We start from the raw sequence: 24,796 nt of genomic DNA on the forward strand, positions 1-24,796 counted from the left end.
TGCCTCGGCTTTGAGACAAGCCAGTGACACCACGCTGGCTGAAAAAGAGAAAGGTTTACTCTTGATCTGCGGTGCTGCAGTTAAAAATATTGACCCATCGCTCTACCACAGCTAAAAATACGTGCACTACTTTACACTACAACACGATGTGGAATAATGCAGCGTCGAAATGTGACTGAATATGAAGATGCCTTACAGAAAGTGAAATTAATATTTATGTAGGGAGGCATTCATAGTCATAGGCAGCGAAACAAGGAAGGTGGCATATTTATTTGAGAAAGATATATTCATAGGCAGGGGAGAGCCTGGGCTTGAACAGGACAGGGAGTCTACAGCATGGACAGTGGAGGGAATTTGAGTCCCACATGATGGGGGAAGCAAAACAGAATCAGAAGCAAACAGTCAATAGTTGTCCTATCGAGAAATACTGTAATAATGATGCGTTTGATATTTTCTCTTGCAAGCCTCACATTAGAGGGTCCTGCATTGGGATGCTTGGCCAATTTCATAAATAAGTGTTTGACATCTGACTGGGGTAAACCTACAAATGAGAGGGAAATGCTCAAACCTCCACATAAATGGATTCGAGAATCCATTGCTGTCCTGTAATTGTCTAACCATCTCACAACCCAAACCTTCAAGCTGGTATTCCCAGAGCCTCCATCCAAGTACAGTACTGATGAGATCAGGTGATTTTTTTTCATTGGCCGAATTGATTTTGACTACTGGAGAAGATCATTACATTTCCACCATAAGCTCAGTTTGCCAATGAATATGAGCACCGTGCTACGATAATTTCAACACGGAGGCACTCACTGACTTTATAGCATGGCTTATGTGATAATGATATTCAGATAAGGGGGTGAAATCGGTCAGGAAAAGGGCTGTTGTTCCATCCTCCATTTATTTTAAACGAACAGGTAGCATCTGCTGTTGCTACATGTGTAAGTGCGGGTGGGAGTGAAAGATTCGTGACTATGCTAAGGTGATTTTACGAAAAAAAAATGATGCTATACTGTGCCAGGTATGTTCTCTACAGTACATGTTGCATACAAATGTAATGTTTTACGATGGGAATAATAATAATAATAATACTACCATTGACATTTGTTTTGTGCAAAGCACACGATCAGAAATCAGTAGTTAGACACACCAATTCCCACAACTTATCTCCATGGAATAATGGTCTGTGTATAGATTACTTCTTTTTTATGTAAAGAAGCAAATATGGCAACGGGAATGATTAATTGTGTTATTAACACTCCACAATCACACATTATATTTTTTGTTGTGTAGTAAAGTTTTTGTATTAATCTAGGACTAATTTCTTACAGAAAAAAGTCCTATAAACATCAGGTACTTCGCCAGTATTGCTTCAAGCAAGTCTAATTCTGCTGATGTGACACTGCATGTCACAACCGGTCTAGAGATTGCTTGTGTAGTGGGTTCGAATTAGGTGCACACACACGCAGCTTGGAGGCAACACTATTTATTAAACGGTAAGTAACATAACGCTGTACATGAGGTGGTGACCACCTTCCTCAACTCACTAACACTCTGGAACACGACACAGACTGGACCAGGCAGGCAACGGCCTGCCTGGCCCAGGACGACGACTCGGGACTTGACGACCGATGATGTCTTCAACTTTGGAGTACAGTACAACAGCCTCGCTTCGCGTTCACACCACGCTTATATCTGCTTTGGCGTGGCCGGCTCCCCCCAGGCGTGGCTGGTTCTGTCCAGGCCACGCCTCCCTTCCCAGGCCACGCCTCCCTTCCCCCACCTCTGGGAAGGTCCGGATCCCTCCACCACGTGACCCCCCAGGCACCCCCTTAGGGCCCCCAGCCCTCGTACGGGCCGACACAGTAGTGACCGTTCTATGTCACTACATCACCCCCCCCCCCCCTGTATAAACACACAGCCGTCCCCGGCTGCAACACAACTGTGAAACATCGAAAAGGTGTGCCTCCGAACCAGCAACATCAATAAATGACCGGCAACCGATAAGAAATACAATCACATAATATATACAGAATCGACGAGGGTAAAAGGAAGGGAACCGCATAGAAAATGGGGAATTAACAACAAATATACATGAAAACTGGCTAACCCACTTACGCTCCAGCACAGCGCCCCCCCCCCCCCCCCCCGTGAGAATCACACATGCACCGACATGTGAGTGTGGCCATTGGAACGACGGCGTAGGCAATGAGCAAGGAGTCTGAGAGGCATGTAGAGCAGCCAGTCTTCAATGAGTCCATGTGGCCGGGCCTGGGGAACCAGAAGCGGCCCAACGGGCATGGCCCCTCCCCCCAGGAGTCAAGAACAGGAGGAGCAGGAGTAGCTGACGCATGCTCCACTCCCCCCCCAGTCCATAGCCGGTCGGCATAACCGGCGACTCCAAGGTGCCAGGTAGATACTGCCTCCTGTGACGAGAAACAACCCTCCTGAGGCATCACTCAACGAACATTCGCCTCCGCTCTTCGGACATGACAGTCACCCAATAGCACCCCCCCCCCCGCCTTTCCGACATGGTGTCTCCATCCTAAAACCCGCGCACGTCGGCCATATCGGGGGGGGAATTTCCATGTTAGCACCCCACCGCCTTTCCGACGCGGCATCACAACCAGTAGCATGCGTCGGCCATATCGGGGGGGAATTTCCATGTTACCACCCCACCGCCTTTCCAACGTGGCATCACAACCAGTAGCACGCGTCGGCCATTTCGGGGGGGAATTTCCATGTTACTACCCCACCGCCTTTCCGACGCGGCGTCACAACCAGTAGCACGCGTCGGCCATATCGGGGGGGAATTTCCATGTTACTACCCAACCGCCTTTCCGACGCGCGTCACAACCAGTAGCACGCGTCGGCCATATCGGGGGGATTTTAACCCAGTCTCTCTCCAAGACTCGCATCGCAGCATATAGCTGTACCGACCGAGCTGAGACGACCCATCGTTCACTTACTGCACAACATGCACCCTAACAACTGAGGGATACAGTCCCAACGTAACGGGACAACTCCAACTGAACACTACGAATCTCCAGCCCACTTTTTCAACGCGCCTCGGAGTGTCTCACTCTCCGGGCCATCAGGTCAAGCCATCAGACACAGCATGATGGGACCACACTCTCTGAGCCATGTGAGCGCACAGCCCACTAGGCTAGACAAGCCACGGAGTGTCTCGATCTCCGGGCTGTCAGGTCAAGCCGTCAGACACAGCATGACGGGACCACAATGTTCGTGTTAGACACGCAACTCTCACTGGGCCATCCTGGTCAGGATCTGCGCCCCAAGATAAGTGACAGCCAGCACCACAATTTCAAATCCCTGGCAACATGTCACCATCGCAATTTACCACCATCACAACACATACAATTTGAATTATGATCCCCCACAGAACTGATCCAATGCCGAACAGGTACGCACAATTTGTGACGATCCCGAATATTCAATGGTCACAACAATACACCTCACATCCCGTATCCGTACACATCATCTCCGAGACTCGCATTGCAGCATGCAGCTGTACCAACCGAGTGGAGAAAGCAACGCAATTTGACGGCAATTAACGGAAACGCACCCCAGATCCATGTAGAACACAAGGGGCATTCCCGCACAAAATACATCATCTGTGCAACAACGGACAGGAACCAACCAGTGAGTTTGAAACAAACTGAACCTGTCATTTCAAAATCCCCTTCAACATTAACCATGGGACTCAGGGCATTCGAATTTTGAGAGCAAAAAAAACTAGACCCAAACCCCAAGAATCGCCGAATTGATTAATACAGTATATGCAGTATACGAAGTTCGTACAGTCAATCATTTGGCGCAATGCTCCATCCAGTCCCCACATGGCAACACACACAATCAATACTCCAGACAATCCGTACATAGTAAATAATCACAAGCAAGTACCCAACAGTCCATACACTGTTAACAATTTCAAGCAAAGCTCCATACAGTCTGTATATTGGCAACAATGACGATCAAAGTTTCTGAAAGTTACACGTGACAATCACGAGTGAAACTCCCTACAGTATACACAATAACAATGGCGATTTCGCAACAAAACGACGTAACAACACGAGTCATTAACACGGCAACCTACAGGATATCAACGGAGCTCGGGACACCAAACAACGAATTAATCATTAACTACACCCAGAAGATACCGATCTCGACGCCGTAATTAACAACACTGTTACAAGCAGACACCCGCATGGAAGCCGCGTCAATTTATCACGCACACAACTGGACGAACACGCTCCGCAAACCAGCGAGTTAAAAAAAAACACCCGCGATCGCAACCCGGCACACGCAAGATGGGTGAAGTTATTATTATTTTTCTTGGGGCCGGGTGCTTGTCATGTCACGACTCGCCTGGCGACTGTGAATAGCGGAGGGCGGCAAGGTGGAGCACTGGGACGGCCCGAAGAATCTTTCATGGTGAACACGGCCTGCTCTTGCGAACCCATCCACCTCTCGCGCTCGAGCAGAAGACTGGAACTCCCCCTCCGCAGGCGTTGATGTCGGCGGGAGCGGCATTTCGGCAGCAGGAGCGGCGTTTTGGCGGGAACCGCGCCCCGACCAGCCGCCGAGTTGGCGGGAGTGGCGTTTTGGCGGGAACCGCGCCCCGACCAGCCGCCGAGTTGGCGGGAGCGGCATTTTGGCGGGAACCGCACCCCGACCAGCCGCCGAGTTGGCGGGAGCGGCGTTTTGACGGGAACCGCGCTCCAACCAGCTGCCGAGTTGGCGGCCCCACCGCGTGGCCCGCATGCCCGGGCCTCCCCCGCCAGCCCCCGCAGAGACGACGGTGTCCTTTCCCCACGGCTCCATCGCTCCGTTCCCGATGGCGGCGAAGCAGCGGTGCGATGGCAGTCCCGCCGCTCCGCGTGCAGCGCCATCTCTCTCTCTCTCTGTCACTGGGGCTGCCATCCCCGGGGCTGTCCGAAGGATGGTCGTCACACCATCCCCGTCATACGAAGGCGTCCAGGTGAGTTTTGTATTTGTTTTTCGTGTGCCCCTTTTACTTCCCTAGGATAACACCTAGCAATATTTATATTTCCACAACTTCTGACACCAAATGTAGTGGGTTCGAATTAGGTGTACACACATGCAGCTTGGAGGCAACACTATTTATTAAACGGTAAGTAACATAACGCTGTACATGAGGTGGTGACCACCTTCCTCAACTCACTAACACTCTGGAACACGACACAGACTGGACCAGGCAGGCAACGGCCTGCCTGGCCCAGGACGACGACTCGGGACTTGACGACCGATGATGTCTTCACTTTGGAGTACAGTACAACAGCCTCGCTTCGCGTTCACACCACGCTTATATCTGCTTTGGCGTGGCCGGCTCCGCCCAGGCGTGGCTGGCTCTGTCCAGGCCACGCCTCCCTTCCAAGGCCACGCCTCCCTTCCCCCACCTCTGGAAAGGTCCAGATCCCTCCACCATGTGACCCCCCAGGCACCCCCTTGGGGCCCCCAGCCCTCGTACAGGCTGACACAGTAGTGACCGTTCTATGTCACTACACTTGTATTGGACCAATGCTGCTCAGACGCACTCCCAGAAGGCGTTGTGTGAAACAAATGTGTTTAATTTCATGTAGAAGCAGAACTATGAGGAGCTATTATTTACATTCTCCACAATGTCGCTTCATGACCATTTGGCACAAACGTTCTGATGGTTTGAACTGGAGATCACAATCATGTAGGTTAATGACATTTTTTATGCAGTCCCATCTTACAAATCACAAGGGAGTGATTTGGTAACTCATAAAAAAATCCTATAAAATGTAGGTAAATCAAATTTGACAATGAGCACGACTAAGTGATTTACCACCTGTTTGCAGCAAGTATAAATTCATACCAGTTGAGTATTAAGCATGGGTTACAAAAAGCGAATCGAAATGGTGAAGCAACATTTGCATAACTTGATCATGAAAACTTGAGCACTCCACATATTTGACATTCACGTCTTAACGTGCCTTTTACTTTGCTTCCAAATCATTTGATATATTGCCACCATGCCTCCTTTATACTGTTGCGTTGCCTTTGTATTATGACGAGACATAAATTGCATGCCTGGCAACAGCACGTGACATCTCAACTGAACATTCTCGCGTTCAGAATCCAGTAGGTTGAGTTCCAATGTCACATTGCGCTTGCGAGGAGAATTAACGACACTCGTACAGCATTGTTCTTCAGTTGTCAATTCACGAAGCTTTTTTCATGAACATTTTTTTATTTCTTAAATGCGAATCCATATGCCTATTCAGACATGCTCTTCAAGACTAAAATATGACGTACAGTACCCATTACGTGTTCTGAACAGGCACAGTTAGCAGCATGATGATAGTCATTTTTCTCAGTTGTTAAATCAGGAAGTTAGCTATTTGAACTTTTCCAGCATACGCTAAAATTTTGCCCTGCATAACCGGCTTTCTAAATTCCCATTGCAACAAACTCAGACGTGCTGTTCAAGGCGAGAAGCCTGACATACAGCACCGATTGCATGTTCTGAACTCATACGACCGACGGAATAATAATGAAAGCCATTTTACCCACGCAATTTCATATCGAAACACTCCCGTTTTAAGCTGAATACATTTCACCACATTATGCATTCACAGCTCCTTTGTCCTCTTTGTCTTTCGTCACCAGGTCAATGAAGACAAAAAAATTCATTATTGTTGGAAGATGACACGGTTGACCCCTTTGGGATAGGCTGCGGAAATAAGAGGACCTGTGCCAATACAAGAATTGCAAATATGAGGCTCAAACTATGCATTATAATTTATGAAGTGGAGCTAAGAGATGGTGATGTGAAGACACCCGATTATAAGCTGTCATCTTATTCTAAGTCCATTGCACCAGCCATGATATGGACTTGCATGACTTAGGGTTTTTTTCTCAGTTTTATAACGACTAAGACAATTTTTTGAGTTCACGCACCACATTTATATTGTTACATGTAAGCAGAAACAAAAACATACCGAGCACATGTTTTCGTCTGCAAAGACAAATACAGACGTGTCTCGACGCACGGCGAGCGTTCTCCCCACGATAATTTGTTATGACTGCCAATTTAAAGTTAGACGAAGTTGTTCGTAAAATTAGCAATTAAATGTTCGCGAAAGGGGCAGGAGACCGACCGATCGAACGCGTTCCACGGCGCCGGGGTTGCGCACCGCTTTCCCGCAGCTGTTAAGATGTTTACCGGCTGTGCTGCATGCTGCGTGATTCGCCGTGTCGGGGATGGAAGCTTCGTGATGGCTCTGTAATCGGTGGGTGGTGAGGGGGGGGATAATTCATCGCAGACGCTGAGGACAGGAACCTGCAAGCACTGTGGTTATTCGTTCGTGGTAAGTATTACGTTTAATGCTTTATTACTTTGTTTTTTAATTCTAATTTGTATTTCCCACGTGAAATAAGTTGTTCAAGAGTGGGACATTTTGGGGCTGAAACCCGAACTCAACTTTTCACACGGTAGTCAATGGGAAAACGATGATCGTTTCACGAATTTTCGCTTGACGAGCTATGTTCGCGGAACGTTACCTTGCTCGTTAAGCCAGACACCCCTGCATAGCCGAGTCAATTCTGCTCACGGAACGGCCTTCACGAGGTCTGAGGGTTACATTTGTCAGCGTAAACGATGATCATTTCACTATTACACTGGAGCAGGGGGTCGCCAACCTGTGGGTGGCTCTTGAGCCTCATGAGGCTCTTTAAGGACTGCATCGTGACGTTATTTATTAAGGACCGTCTCGTATTCTCGTGCACTGCGGCTCTTGAAATATTGAGAGGTTTTTTTTGTTGTTTTACCGAATGCGAAAAAAATGTCTCTAGCCATGGTTGCCGACCCCTGCACTGGAGGTTTACATATATGGAAGTGCTTCAATCGATTCAATTTCTACAAAGGGACAATCTCCACCTACACGCGCAAAAAACACTGGTAATACTTGTGATGTAGAAATGCATGTAAATTATAACATTCATTTAGAGCCCTTGTTCAATCCACTGCTGGATGAAGGCTTCCTCACACCGCGTCGGCAATGGGAGTTGTTTCATCGTCATCCTTCACCACGCAGGTTGCTGCAGGTTGCTGCAGGTTTGGCGAAGAAGGCGCCAAGGACTGCGTTAGCGATCACTCTCTTCTCAAGCTGTAGCTGCGAATAAAGCACGGCTTATCTGTTTCATTGCACAGTGCTCTAACCACTGCAGCACTCTTTCCCCATTTAATTTACCAATTTATTTTATTGCCATTTTTTTTTACTCTTCAGTGGCAAGCACAAATATATTGGTGGCCGTTTGGTTTTTATCGAGAAATTCACCATTTGCAGCCAAGGCGAACTGAATCCTTCGTCTCTACGAAGTATATTAAATTAGTAACTTTTTTTTTAAGTCATCTGTTCTGTTTGTTCAATGGACGGCATCACCTCTGCCATAGGAATTTCCAATGCTCATCATTGCAGGCTCAAACTCAGGTCGCAGGGTTCACTGCGCAGTGCGCTATCCACTGCGCCACCTTCCTGCCCTCAATGAGTATACCCATACACTTAATTCCATTTCAGCAATCGCGTGGTCAAAATGCCTCATTAGTCGCAAGGCTAGTCACCTAGTTAACTTATGACATTCAATTCAAATTGCAGCACCGTCACTGAAATGCGTGCACACACAACAGCCCCATTATGCTGAACGAGACTCATGAATAACGTGGCCCCCGTCTTACTCTGCACAGGCCTCGGTGCTTATTAAAGTGTACAGTGTAGCAGGCTGACACCGAAACAAGCCATGACTACCAAGCACCCTTCCCAAGTCAGATAAGCTAACTGCTGTAATCAGATCCAAATCAAATGAGTGTCATTGCAGGTCTATAACGAATTGCTCTCGTTCTTGCAAATCCACACTCAAATTATATCTTGCCCATATTGAAGACTTTGAAAGGCATTGGAATCCCCCACACCAGAGTCAGACACAACCTGTGTACCCTAACACGTACAAAGCAATATGATTTCTTTAATATCAACCCATGCACAGTACTCGTACAATGAACCCTACGACAAATTAACTTGTTCAATATACACCACTGTTTCTGCTGTTAAAGAATAATTATGTTGCGAGAGTGCATGTACACATTGATATTCATCCTAATCTCCGAGCCATTTCTATATATAATTGCACTCGGCTTGTTTTAAACTGGCATAGTGACCTAACTAACAATATAATCATCATCATTATCTAGCCATGGTCAATCCACTGCTAGATGAAGGCCTCCCCAGGCTGCCTCTGCAATGTAATAGTCCACCTGTGGCACTTGCACATGAACCAATGTCACGGTTCTTTCTCCTCGGCGGACGTCCTCTGTGATAAATTGAATCCCTTGGCTGCCCCTCCATTATTATTCTTGACCATTGACATCATCATCCTTCTGGTGATGTGTCCTGCTCAAGCTCACTTACTTGTCTTAATAGACGTCATTCACCCCCACACGTTGTTCTCTCATGCACGTGTTAAACTTTCCATCTCTCAGCGTAACTCCCAAGCTTCCATAGAAGTGTAATGTATAGTGACTTATTATTAGTAGTAGCTCAGCTTATTGGAGAGTATATTGAGTATATTGATGATATTGATGGAGTTTATATTTTAGTTTTTTATCGGTTCACTATATGGTAGTCATTATATCGTGTAGTGTATACCCAGTTACTTAATGTTAATAGCTCAGCTTATTGGAGAGTATATTGAGTACATTGATTATATTGATGTAGTTTATATTTAGTTCTTTCACATCGGTTTATTGTATGATATTCATAATCAACGTTTTTGGGTTTAGATCGCGTTATTTATAAATGTGTCGTAACCCTCCACCACCCGACACGGCCAAACAGTAAAAAAGTGTCACGTTGACAAAAGACAAAGAGTTCACTGCTTTAGCCCACCGGTGTGTTGAAGCGTGAAACCACATATTTACAATTTGAGTACTCAACGTTTTTGGGTTTAGATCGCGTTATTTATGAATGTGTCGTAACCCTCCACCACCCGACACGGCCAATCAGTAAAAAAGTGTCACGTTGACAAAAGACAAATAGTTCAATTTTGAGTACTCAAATTGTAAATGTTGTGGTTTCACGCTTCAACACACCGGTGGGCTAAAGCAGTGAACTCTTTGTCTTTTGTCAACGTGACACTTTTTTACTGATTAGCCGTGTCGGGTGGTGGAGGGTTACGACACATTAATAAATAACGCGATCTAAACCCAAAAACGTTGATTATGAATAATATTATAATTGGTTCTTTACCCTTCTATCTGGCAACAAAACTGACACCTTTTTACAAGGAGTCATGTTTGCATAGACCGCAATACCTGCAGTCATAATACAAACAAAAGAACATAACTCTGATAATGTGCACTGTCCTTAAAGTTGATTGATCGACACCCGAGACAGCTTTCCTTAGAGCCTAGTCTCATATGGGTTGGACCAGATGACGCCAAAAGGCGCACAACTCAAAGACAATGCACCATCAGAGTATGAGAGCTCGGGGCGAGCATCTACACTATGGAAACCTCATTTGCCAGTAAAAATATGATAATTGGTTCTTTACCCTTCTATCTGGCAACAAAACTGACACCTTTTTACAAGGAGTCATGTTTGCATAGACCGCAATACCTGCAGTCATAATACAAACAAAAGGACAGTGCACATTATCAGAGTTATGTTCTTTTGTTTGTATTATGACTGCAGGTATTGCGGTCTATGCAAACATGACTCCTTGTAAAAAGGTGTCAGTTTTGTTGCCAGATAGAAGGGTAAAGAACCAATTATCATATTTTTACTGGCAAATGAGGTTCCCATAGTATGAATAATATTGGTCGCGAAAGCCTCACACGTGTTAAACTTATTGTATGATAGTTGGGTACTTGCAGTTCTTTAGCGTCAATATGCTAAATTCCTCTGTTGAAATATAAACTCCTTTGTCAAGGTGCTCTCCTCCTCCCACCCAGCTTAAGTACGCTGCCAAGCTTAGCAGTGTTCATTGGAGCGCTGTCTTTCCGACAGCTCTGTTTCTTCATCTGAGGACGGCTGCTTGTGTTGTGGCCGAAACGTCGTGAGAATTAAATGTTATTATGTTTTAATATTTAATTAATTAATTAGTTCCCTCCTACGTGACTTTACCGAAAGAACCAAGAAGACTTCCATGGGCACTTATTAGTTTTTGTTCAGAAATTGTCCTTGAGCGTCTGAAAAGAAAAATCTTAAATGTATCTCAACTATCTAACAACGATTTAAAGCTTTCGTGACTGCAGGGATTCATATTCTTGGTTCTTTCGGTGAAGTCACGTAGAAGGGAAATATTTAAATAAAATTTTTTTAACAATTAAATTCTCACGACGTTTCGATTGCAACACAAGCAATCATCATCAGGTGTAAAAACCACAGCAAGAAAATTTGATGATGATTGCTTGTGTTGCAATCGAAACGTCGTGAGAATTTTATTGTTTTATTTTTAATATTTTATTATTTCCCTTCTACGTGACTTTACCGAAAGAACCAAGAAAATCTAACGATGTATTTTTACATATGCCTTTGTTGTATACACTACTTATTCTCTGTACAAAAATCTAAAGTTTGAAGTGTTTTCCTGCAAGAATGAACACAGGGCGGTGCTCATCTTTTTTGACAATCCTGAGGTAATGGTGGAATCTGCGACATCCTCCAGCAATTTAACATGGACGCTTTCGTGGGCAATATTATTCATCAGGTTATTTTTGGTTACATTACATAAACATAAATGTGTCGTTAACCCACCACCACCCGATGTGCTGTAGTAACTAATTGGCACGTTTTGTTTCGTAACAAACCTTACTAATTGGCTGTTGTCGGGTGGTGGTGGGTTAACGACACATTTATATTTACGCGATCTACCCCAAAATTACCTTTACTCCTACATCGGGGCTACCAAATTCAGCTGACATCCAAAAAAGTGGTCGTTTTTTTGCCCAAATGCACAAAGGGTTCAGTTGACCTGGACTGAATAAAAAATATACGAAAAATGTAACAGTTGCTGAGCACAGGCTCAAAAACCCAAAACGTCAAGGGACCAGCAAAAAACAGCACTCTAAAAGAGTAACTTGTTGAAACGGCATCACCGCAGAATCCGCACTCACCGTGAAAAGATAAATATATATAATTTGGATAATTTAGATTAAGAGATTATGTAAATTGTGTTTTCTTCCATAAATGTTACTATCACCACTTTTACTCGAGGATGCAATACGTATAAGCTTTGCGACTTATGGAACACAGTGTTCCCTGCTGAAAAATAACCAATAATTGTCGGTTTATATGTAGGTGCAAAATTGCTTTTATGAGAAATTGCAACATCTGGTCGAGCAAATAATGAATAAGAACATTCCGAGAAACATATGTGAAATTATCTGTTACGTACTCTGTGGTTATTTCGGTAAAGTCACGTAGCTAAAAAATAATACAAATAAAAAATACAATAAAAAATAAAAAAAGTATGTAAAAAATACTTTTTTATTTTTTACTTTTATGACTTTTTACCTACGTGACTTTACCGAAAGAACCAAAGAGTATGGATAGCTGTTCCGTAATGCTTGCTTTTAATCTTATTACAATAATGTACAGAGCAGAAGAATGTTACGTACATGACCAATCAATTAACCGCCTACAACCAATGCATTATTTGTGCACGGTGCAGATGTAAATTTCCTTAGATATTCACGTATCCGACCTTAAAACAAAGATAACTTCCATACAGTCGAATGTTTGATGTCTGACATCCAGCCAGACCACGGTCTTCCTGTTCCCTAAGCACCTTCGAATGATTCCTCCATCACCATGAGTTGCAGTCGGTCACGTATCGATAATATTGCAGTTTTCTGTACCTGACCTGTATGTACACATGTTGAACTTCTTTCGCACCCTACATAGTCAACTGTGCTAATCGGAGGTGTGGGCGAAGGACAGCAAATTAAACACTAAAAGCAGTTCTAAAGAAATTCGTTTTCAATCTATATTTAAAAGTACATAGCTTCAGTGGCTTCCTAATATCAGAAGAGCGTTCCAGACGGCCACAGAAGCCCATCTGAAAGCGTGCGATGCAGTGACCATCTTTGTTCTATGGTTAGCCAAAAGCCGCTTCGAGGATGACCAGTTTGCATGATGGTTTATGCTCCTTTGACGATATCAGCAATGTGTTGTGGTTCACTTGAGCAAGCACTTTGTGCGTAATGAGTGATACTTGGCTTTGTATCCTTGATTATTTGTCTATGTCTATTCTTTCCAGGGCTTCTTTGTCCGCTCTTTGTGAGGCTTTAATTTGAAGGCAAACATTCTCCGTTTCTCTTGTTTGTGAAGAGTTAAAGTTTCACACCCATATTCCGTTGCTAGATAAACAGACGTGCTCTAACGTTTCGCTTTTGATGTTAACGAGATTTCTCTATTTTTCCATATTTGATCTAGTATCCCTAAAGACCGTTGTTGCGAAGATGATTCACGTTTTTACGTCATTGTTACTTCCGAGCATCTGCTGCTATGATGCTGCTCCTGAAATTGTGAAATTTAGTTGACAATTAATGGAAGCATGAGGAAGAATAATTGTTGCCCCTACATAATTAAGTGCTTGTAAATAGGTATAGAATATGTATCTCCTTCAACGCCATTCGAAATATTTAAAGTATAACATTTTTATTTTGAAACATGTTTGTAAGATCAGTTATTGTGTCCGGAGGTAAATATTAGTTTATGAACTTAAAATTATTTTTAAAACATTTGTAACGTGTGCTTTATAAGTAAAAAATAATTATTCTTAATTGAAAATAAAATTGACACAAAAGAGTACTGTAGTTTTATCTCTGTCAACAAATACAAACCTAATTATTTGACTGACTGGTCTTCCATAGGGCATGATCAATTGACAATGCCACTGATACATTTTCTTTGCTTTGTCCTTCACAAACTAGCCCTGACCAGCGTGGTGAAGTATGGTCAAAGCCCCCCCATTACGAATATGGTTTCAGAGAGGCCATCCAGCAGTGGCTTGACAAAAGGGCTGCAATAACTGCTCGTTGTTATTCATTCTGTATATTACAGGATTGTAATATTAAGGCTAAGCAAATTTGATTTACAAAATAAAACTAATATTGTTTTTTTAAACAGATATTATTTTTCATCTTTTTTAGCCATATGCAATTAATTTTCGAATAACAATTTTTATAAACATTTTTCGAGATATCTTCTTGGTTCTTTCGGTAAAGTCACGTAGAAGGGAAGTAATAAAATAATAAAAATAAAACATAATAAAATGAAATAATTCTCACGACGTTTCGGCTACAACGCAAGCAGCCGTCTTCAGGTGAAGAATGAGACACTACCAAGCTAGTAGCTTATATATAAACTGGGTTGGAGGTGGAAGAGCGCCTTAACAAAAAGAATGTGCATATGAAGAGGAATTTAGCATATTCATGGAAAATGCGTAGGAGGTGGGCGGGGGGGTTTCAAAGTCATATTATGCCCATGCATTATGCAGGATCTGCAGCACCAAGGGGGGGTGCAGGGAGTAGCTTTAACAAAGGAAAGGAATGTTAATGATATGTAGCTGCAGTTACTAAACAACCAAGTATAAACTACATAAAAAGAAAACTAAAGTATAAACTGCATAGCACCATCAGTATACTTACTATACTCTACAATAAGCTGAGTTACTAACAGCAAGTAATACATTACAATTCTACGTCGTAAAAATTATATAATATGCTTCCATCTAAACTTTATTCTCTTACATCAGACGAGCATATACCGTACTATATACTGCCATAGATAAACCCAACATTAAATTATATACTGTATTGCTATAAACCACCTTATACATTTTAATATAACACTATGTATTATTCTACCCACCCTAATGTGTATCGAAATGGTTTATTACGTCCTTCCAATGATTGCTAAGCCAGAATCCATCTTCTCGGGCGTAGAATGGAAGAGGTACGTAGACGACACTTTTGTCATCTGGCCACATGGCCGGCCTGCTCTAGACCAATTTCTCGACCACATCAATTCCATACACCCAGCCATCAGATTCACCATGGAAGTCGAAAAAGATGGCAAGCTACCCTTTTTGGATGTCCTAATCAAAAGGAGACCTGATGGTTCAATGAGCCACTCTGTCTACAGGAAAGCCACCCATACGGATGCATACCTAAAACCGGATTCCCACCACCATCCATCCCAGAAGAATTCCCCCATCAAGACTCTATATCATAGAGCCCAATGCATCTCCGACCATGAACACATTTCCAGTGAACTCAAACACGTACGCCAAGCTCTTAAGGCTAATGGTTACTCCGACTACACAATCCGCAAAGCCATCACTCCAACCATCAAGAAGGATCCTGTTGAGGAGCCTTTCAAGACCATCACCTTACCCTACATTGCTGGGGTCACAAAAAAGATCTCCAAAATCCTGATTAAACACAAGATCCAGATCCGATTCAACACAGTACATAAAATCCGTGATCTGGTACCGTCTGTAAAAGATGTGGTTCCAGACATACAGTACCCTGGTGTCTACAAACTAAGTTGCCTCTGTGGTAGCAGTTACATTGGAGAAACCAAACGACATGTCTCGGACCGCATCCGTGAACATAAAGCTGACCTGAAACACGGTAGGACAAACACCTCAGCCGTGGCAGATCATTGTTACAACTCAGTGGGCTCACATGACATTGACTTCTCCAAGACAGAGGTTCTCTGCAAGCCATCTGGCTATCATGAGAGATTCGTTCATGAGGCGATCCACATATACAAACACAGAGACAATTTTAACCGAGAAGATGGATTCTGGCTTAGCAATCATTGGAAGGACGTAATAAACCATTTCGATACACATTAGGGTGGGTAGAATAATACATAGTGTTATGTTGAAATGTATAAGGTATAGGGTGGTTTATAGCAATACAGTATATAATTTAATGTTGGGTTTATCTATGGCAGTATATAGTACGGTATATGCTCGTCTGATGTAAGAGAATAAAGTTTAGATGGAAGCATATTATATAATTTTTACGACGTAGAATTGTAATGTATTACTTGCTGTTAGTAACTCAGCTTATTGTAGAGTATAGTAAGTATACTGATGGTGCTATGCAGTTTATACTTTAGTTTTTTTTTTATGTAGTTTATACTTTAGTTTTCTACGTGGTTGTTTAGTAACTGCAGCTATATATCATTAACATTCCTTTCCTTTGTTAATGCTACTCCCTGCACCCCCCCTTGGTGCTGCTGATCCTGCATAATGCATGGGCATAATATGACTTTGAAACCCCCCCGCCCACCTCCTACGCATTTTCCATGAATATGCTAAATTCCTCTTCATATGCACATTCTTTTTGTTAAGGCGCTCTTCCACCTCCAACCCAGTTTATATATAAGCTCCTAGCTTGGTAGTGTCTCATTCTTCACCTGAAGACGGCTGCTTGCGTTGTAGCCGAAACGTCGTGAGAATTATTTCATTTTATTATGTTTTATTTTTATTATTTTATTACTTCCCTTCTACGTGACTTTACCGAAAGAACCAAGAAGATGAATCCCTGCAGTCACGAAAGCTTTAAATCGAAATTTTTCGAGATAATTGTATGTACCCTCTCATACGATGTTCAGTTTGTTGTTGCTAACAATTTGAGATTAGTTTTTTGGTTTATGTAACATCATTCTGTGCAGCATAATGTTATTGTTATTGTCGACCGCTAAGATGCTGCATATCAGCTATATGTTGGGGCTTTATACATTTAAGGGTTCTTCAGCTTTCAATAGAATGAGGACTTTCCCTTAGCTATTACTGAATGTACTAGCAAGGAGAACAATTCAAGATTTGAAGCTTTCGTGACTGCAAGGATTCATACTCTTAGGTTTTTTCGGTAAAGTCACGTAGCTAAAAATAAATAATAAAAATAATAGAAATAATAATAGAAATAAAAATTATAAATCACGACGTTTCGGAGGCAACACAAGTCTCCGTCATCAGGTGGGACCGTCACAGCTAGATTTAGTTACAGTAAATCTAGCTGTGACGGTCCCACCTGATGACGGTGACCGTCACAGCTAGATTTAGTTACAGTAAATCTGGCTGTGACGGTCCCACCTGATGACGGAGACTTGTGTTGCCTCCGAAACGTCGTGATTTATAATTTTTATTTCTATTATTATTTCTATTATTTTTATTATTTATTTTTACCTACGTGACTTTACCGAAAAAAACCTAAGAGTAAGAAGAACAATTTTCCTACACAGTTGCAAGGGTAGTGTTTGAGTTTGTGTATACTCAGGGAGGACTTCAATTGCATTACAGTTGCACGATTAACATACCGGATGCATTTAGTTTGTACACAAAGCCTATTGAATCACATTAAATTCGATTTCAAATCATGATAAATACTTTTAAGACCTACTCTTCAGGATAGCGCTGCTGCTTTCACCTTCACGATGTTTCACCTCCCATGTTGCAGGCATCGTCAGGCAGCATGACCCAGCTGAGGTGTTGCTCCTACAGTCCTGCTTATACAAGAAGTCCTGGTGACTTACAAGAATGTGATAAGTATTATTGATTCGTAATCACCGATTGCGTTGTAGATGTGTATTGTATGTTAATATTCCCCTCCACCTTGGTCCCAGATTAAAATCTGAATTTTTTTTATTCATCCGGGAGGAATCTGATGAGCTATGAAGCTCTTTTTCACAGATGCCCCGCAGGGGCGGGTCAGCAAGTTATTAGTTTCAATACTGGTTTCCGGGTGCTGCTGATTTTGACTCGTCCTTCTTGTTTGCGGTTCATGTTTCTCGTGGTCTTAGGAATTGCGATCGCTTCGCGGACTAACTGTGGGCCCTTCCGGCGAACGGGCAGCCAGCTCGCTAATCTTGTCTCGAAGTTGATGGTGTGCTGCTTTGCCAATGTGTGAGAAGCCACTGCTGGCTTCTCAGTGTGTTGTAGGCGCAGCTCAGCTGCATGTACTCTCTTGCTCCTCGCGGCTGTTCATGTGCCGCACAGGATAGGTGGATGGCTTCTGTTTGTAGTGGTAGTTGGTCTTTGGGTGATTTGATTACTTTCTGTATTTTCTGGTGGACTGTGGAAATGGTCTCTATGTTGTGTCTCGTGAGATAGCTGCTAATTATGTCAGTGGTGCCTTTGACATATGGCAGAAAGGCGTGGGTCTTGTCCATTCCTCGCATCCTGTTGACGTGGCTTAATTTGATGGCTCGCAGAATCTCTGTCCTTGTATATCCATTGCTGAGAAGTTACCCGTTGCAAGTGTAGCAGCTCCTCTCTCAGATGTGTGCCGTCCGATATTGTTTTAGAGCAATGGGTCACGGAGTGCAATACCCCTGGCTTCTGCTTCGGATGACTGACATCTTTATCTTGAGACTGACCAATGCAAAAGTAGCACTTTCCATATTATCACGTAGTTTTGCTGAGGTCAAGTTATGGATGTGACCTAAACTTTCTTTAATTCAATTGTGATAAGACAGAGATTGTTGATAGCCTCTCCATATTAAGTGCTAAAATTGGATGGGTTTAGTATGGGCATAGAGGGGACTAATTATGTCTTTCGCTGAGGTAAGAAACTTTGGTGTTATCCTAGAACCGGTTTGACATTTGATGCCCACGTACGCAATATTACTAAAATATATATATTTTTAAATTACGCAGCACAAACTCGATAAAGACCTATGCTGTCCCTTCCTGCTGTTGAGAGGCTGGTGCATGCCTTTTTTAAAATGAACGTTGGATTACTGTAATGCCTTGCTTGCTCGCGTTTCTAAAAGTGTTTAAATAGATTAAAATGTATTCAAAAGTCAGCTGCTCAGATTTGTCGTCTATCATATCTGCCGGGTACCACTACACCACATCCACACCCAACCCCACACCCCCACCCCTCCCTCTCCCCCCTTGCTCCTCCCCCTTTCTTACCTATATAACCTCTTAACACGGCAACTCTCTCTCCCACTTCAGCAAAAAAAATTATTGCTGTGGTTTTCCCACGTGATGATGACTGCTTGTGTTGCCATCGAAACGTCGTGATTTAATTTATTTTATTTTATACCGACGTGACTTTACCGAAAGAACCAATGAGTATGGATCCCTGCAGTCACGAAAACTTCAAATCTAGAATGTAACATGGACACTACAAAATCAACATAGTCAATTCATAAGTTTGATCAACACAAATATTCCTTTAAATGCATTGCAATATAACAACTAGCTCAATTATGGAATTTTCAAGTTGGAATGCAATTATACTGATCAAGGCTTACAATACAAACATTGAATGGCATTCCATTCCGTGCACGTAATGTTCCTATATATTGAACATATTTTGCACAGTACATATCTAACCATGTTAATCGGAGGTGTATATACTATGTACTGTAATAAACAATGGTAAGCATGTTTACAAAACATTTTATAGCGTGCATCATATATGCACAGATATTGGATGGCTTCGAGTACCAGAGTAAATTGGTACTTTATTTTACGGTATTGTAATTTTATAAGCGCACACAGCAGCCACCTTCAATTTATGTTGCACAATTCTAAAAATAAAACAAATTAAGTTGTCAAAAATTATATTGTCAAACAATTAATTAAATGTGACATGCAATCCAGATCATTGTATCAAAATGTGCGCAGTGTTTATAGATACTTAAGGCAACGGCTCTAGGAGGGGGCGGGGGACAGGTTTCGGCATCGATGCTGTGCAGGACACATTTAGAATGTGCGTGGGGAACATGACCGCCACATTGCGACGATAAAAACACAATAATACACATCGTGAATATACCCAATATTTGGCTTCGTCCATGTTGCGTTGTTACTCAAAAAGGCATTTACTGTCCATAAGTTGTAATTCAATTGAACCGTGTTGACTAGGAGCGTGGACATGATCTATGTCTCCAATGGCCTTAATAACCTGGGGGCGTGTTGGCTATAACAAAAACGTTGATGATCATTGTACTAAGAGAAAAAATATATATATACTGAACAAATAGCCATGCCTTATGTTGGATGTCTAATTCATTGTTGCAGGCAACTTCATGAATAACCTCACGTGTGAGTCACAACACTCCACAGGGGCTTTCTCTAGGATGTTTGGCCTTGGGTGCACAGGTATTTGCATGTGGAAGAAACCTCCACCCGTAAGAGAGGGTTCTAACGCCCCTTGTTACACTGCCACCTTGGCCACCTTGAATCCTCGTTTGTGCATATACCGCACGTGTAGTAATTCTCAAAGCAACCCATCAATCCCACCTCCGTAACACTGGCTTACAGGTGCACACCACCAATTCCCTCAATTTGCTAGGGTATTAAACCTCTTCGAGCAACGTCAAATGCAAACCTCAATAACGTCATTGTGCCTAACAGACACGTGGCGTGGGATTGTTGGTGGGTATTGCCATCGCGAACACGAGCCATATGTTGGGTCGTCATCCTGTTCCCAGCACGCGGAATCAGCCAGCTGTCACTCACGACGTGGGTTATAAACAAACTGTTCCCTGACATCAACAGCTGCTTATTACTGTGATGGATTTGCTTTTTTCCCATAGGAAATAATAGATGCTAAAAAGTTATATTGTGTTGCATTGACTGATGGCTTGAGATTCTTACCAAATATTCGACAACACCAACATTGTTTGTTTTCCAGCAAAATATTAGAACAAATGGTAAAGCGTGAGCATGAACACCCCCACCCCCCCCCATTGTATTAATTCGATGCAATACTATTATCCTGTTAATTATTCTGTTAATCTTATGGTCTTCGAGGAATTTCCTTCGTGTGACTGTCAAAGCAATTGGCATTTACAAATAATTGTAACCATGGTCTCGTGTGTTTTGGAGAACTTATAGTGACCCACATTTCTGAAATACTCTGCTCGTGATGGGATTTATTTCCATTGTGTTAATCCAACAGTTATTATGAGGAGCAGTATGACAGTATTTAGCTGCTCGTGTCTTATCGAGTAGACACTGGCTTTCTCCGGGGCATTTCGTGCAAATCTATTCCTCCGCACGCTCCCTGTGTCGCTATCGCATGACGGATTCTCCCCTTGTTTGCTGTGTAAAATATGAATGATCAACGTCGTGTTTTTGTAAAACTGCACATGCTTACCAATTTCAATTTCTAGTTGTCACAACCAGGAGTTTAATATTCACTCATTCATCACGCATAGTCAGCGAAGGAACGTGGCACCAAACGTGTGAGCTCTTGTGACCGCATTCGCATAGAACGCTTTTGCTGCTATACTCGTGACCTGAGTGATTTGCTTGATCCACATAACATGGAGGCGATCATGGGAGCGGCACCATTCTTTAGAGGGTCGCAGTCCACTTCGAACGTAAACTGCCAACGGAAGTGTGCAATTTTATGGAGTGTGCGCATCAAGATGGGCAACGTGTCCAAAAAGTAACAGCCGTCTCCCGCTAACTAAGCTCTCGGTTGCTATAAGATGGGTCGCAGATGCAATGGTGACATTTCTGACCAAGTCAAACCATCGCACGCCAAGAAGGAATCTTTGGCATAGCATTTGGAAGGACTGCAGCCGATCCAAGTTAGCTTAAAGCAATGTCCAGGCCTCCGCACCATACAACAAAACTGACAACACAGCACTGGTCGACTTAAATCGGTGCCCAGACTTAACTGTTTCTGGGACCAATTGCAGTTCAGACCATTCATTATTCCTCAGGCCAGGTCGATCTGGTACATGTTATCAGGTCTACTTGTCCATCAGTGGTCTGTGCAAGAGTTTAATAGATTCAAAACAAGGTGCTTAAAAAGCGTTACCACTTATATGGGACTATCGTTTTTAATGGAAAAGAACGGATAATATACTGTAACATGATAACACATGTATGTTAATAGCTTAAAAAAGTCACAGAATCTGCATTGGTTCGCCATTATTGTCAACATATGCCTGGAATCTTCTCCAGGTGGTCTCCAGAGCCCGGAGGCACATTTCTTGTGGTATTGTTGCAAATTATCAGAAGTGTAAAAAAAATGTAAGCACCCTGTATAATAAAACATTTACATTTGTAAATCAAGTGTGGATGAAGATGATCATATACGATCTGCTGCAACATACAAGTGTCCCTGTGGAAGAAAATAAGGAGTTTGAGTGAAATTAGGCATAGTGCTGTACAAACTAGCAAAATATATTACCTCAAAGCCTTGCCATTTGTAGGCCACCATTGCTTAGATAAAAATATTCGGTTTCCTACATAACTCAAATGTGCAACGTAGCAGTGAACAAAAAGATCAAGATATCCTCCTGGCCAAAGCAATTGATGTGATTATGCATCGCCAGCGTGTTATATCCTCTGCTAAATGCTGAATTTGCCGCACAGGAGATGCACGACCTCCAAGATCTTCCCCAACAGTATCCCACCATCTGCTCTTAGGTCTTCTCCTCAGTTTCCAAGGGTACATGACCACAGTCACATATTTCAAAGTTGCGACATTTAATCTTGTTGTTTAGGTCTGCTTTTTCCTGCAATATAAGTCGGGTTTGCCATTCACTCGAGGATTACTCCATAACAGTGCAGAATAAAAGAACACAATTTTCTCAACAAAATTAGATTAGGCTTTTACATAGATGGTCTGAGCTAGAGTATGGTAACAAGGTATGAGAGGCAATTTCAGATTATTGGCCACCTGATTCCAAGTATAGTCATCATAATGAACCAGGACCAATCCACTGCTGGGTAAAGGCCTCTCCAAGCCATCATCATCTTTCACGATCCTGCGGTGTAGCTAGTACCTGCACCAAATCCAAGTAGAGTGCTAATAACATTCCACCAATACCGATTAGATTATACATTGAGCCATTCCCAAGTAACACAATTACAGTACCTATTTAAACCAGTACCACCACATAGCAAAGTCATTATCAATAACCGTAGCCCAAAGACATGATGGGTTGTGTGTAATTGGCGATGACATATTTTTTATAACGTGTGTCTAATTAGGGTTGCCTTTAGAATTTAGGGGATTTTGTTTTTACCAGTGCAAAAATAATTCTGAGTAATACAACTGATATATTATAGCTTCAAGAATGGTAAGCACATGTTAAAATACTAAACTGAAAATCATTAAAAGCAATATACCTACTCTGCTAAAATGAAAAAGTGTAAGTATTTTTTTACATGTCAAATATGTTGCATTGAGATATTAATATAGCCTACATTAATAATGAAGACGTTGCAGCCTTTGAAATGCACAATTCTTTTCTGAATTATTTCACAGCACATTGATTTTTATGTTTCAGATGAATGCACTCACGAAATCAATACATAAAATAACTCCATTTAGCATAGGGGAAGAAAAAAACCATCCACAGAACTCACTGATCTACACTGAAAAGGTTCAGTAACTAAACACGTTGAGAGTTAATCAATAATGATAAATATAGTTCTACCAGTCACGTGTAGGCGTCAAAATGTAATAGAAGAAGAGAAAAAGCATTTCAATGGTTGTGAAAATAATAAACATGATCAATTTGGAAGATCAAAACTGAGGGGAAAAATATGCTTGTAAAAGTGAAAATGTAAAAGCAATGAAAGATATATCGATGATGATTTTGTCAATCCACTTGCCTATGGCAAAGCACGACGAACCCAGAGATCAAGTTCGATTCCATGGCTAGCATCATTGGTGAGTGATATTGGACGCAGTTTTTGACTTCCCCAACCCCCCTCCACAACCATCCTGCACTCACCAGTGTGGTGAAGTTATGGTCAAAATAACCCCCGAGACTGACACGGCAGGATTTGTACATGAGCATGAATAAAATGCCGGAATGTTTTAGCATAAATCTTTGTGGTATAAAAATGGATAAACGTAAAAGGGAGAATCTTGACTTAAAGCTTTCGTGACTGCAGGAATTCATTTTCTTGGGTCTTTCGGTAAAGTCACGTAGATAGGTTCAAAGAAAATAACAAAAAATAACAATAAAACTACGACGACGAAGCTGCGGAGGTGGCCATTGTATTGTGAGAGATTAGCATGTCAATGTATGTGGCCAGAGCCGGCCCAGCCACTAAGCGACCCTTGCAATTGCAAAGGGCCCCGTGGCCAGCAGAGGGCCCCCTAGAGTCACTGCTAGCTAGTGGGTGAAAAAAATCATACATCAAAGGGGCCTCCAACCAAATTTTGCTTCGGGCCCCCAAAGGTCTAGGGCCGGTTCTGTATGTGGCGGTGGCTCTGCGATCTTACATTGACATGCAAATGTCTCACTTTGACACCACTAGCCCCACCCACTTCGCTTATGACCCTTGGGCTACACCCATTTCAAACCTTTAAAACATCCTGCCTCAGAAACTTTCCCGCAATTTTATCCTGATGACGATTGCTTGTGTTGCGATCGAAACGTCGTAGTTTTTGGTTTATTGTTTGTTATTTTCTTTGAACCTATCTACGTGACTTTACCGAAAGACCCAAGAATATGGTAACAGGAAGGTATAGTATAATTGCACAGAATAGGTTAAACAAGATGCAAGCCATACTGATTTATAGATTTATATATGTAATATTTTAAAGACAATGGCTTCTTTTTTGCGGAATTTTAATTGCCATATTCTCGGGGTATTAAGATTCTTCGGAGTTTAAGATGCACCCCAAAATCGTACCTATTGTCAATAACGTTATACAGATCTACTCACACACACAATACCAGATAAGCACCAGCAGCTTTTGCATTAAAATTCT

The 24,796-nt window shown here is 42.5% G+C and overlaps 1 long non-coding RNA gene across 1 annotated transcript in view; it reads right to left on the reverse strand.

The window, feature by feature from the left end:
- Positions 1-24,796, reverse strand: part of LOC144932220 (uncharacterized) — a 91,114-nt gene that overhangs the window by 35,422 nt on the left and 30,896 nt on the right. The window contains exon 3 of the long non-coding RNA XR_013636866.1: positions 7,238-7,295. This is a non-coding gene — a long non-coding RNA (uncharacterized LOC144932220). The remainder of the gene's footprint in view (positions 1-7,237; positions 7,296-24,796) is intronic.

The sequence above is a fragment of the Lampetra fluviatilis genome, chromosome 5 (genome assembly GCF_964198595.1).
Source record: "Lampetra fluviatilis chromosome 5, kcLamFluv1.1, whole genome shotgun sequence".
In the NCBI taxonomy this organism is placed as follows: domain Eukaryota; kingdom Metazoa; phylum Chordata; class Hyperoartia; order Petromyzontiformes; family Petromyzontidae; genus Lampetra; species Lampetra fluviatilis.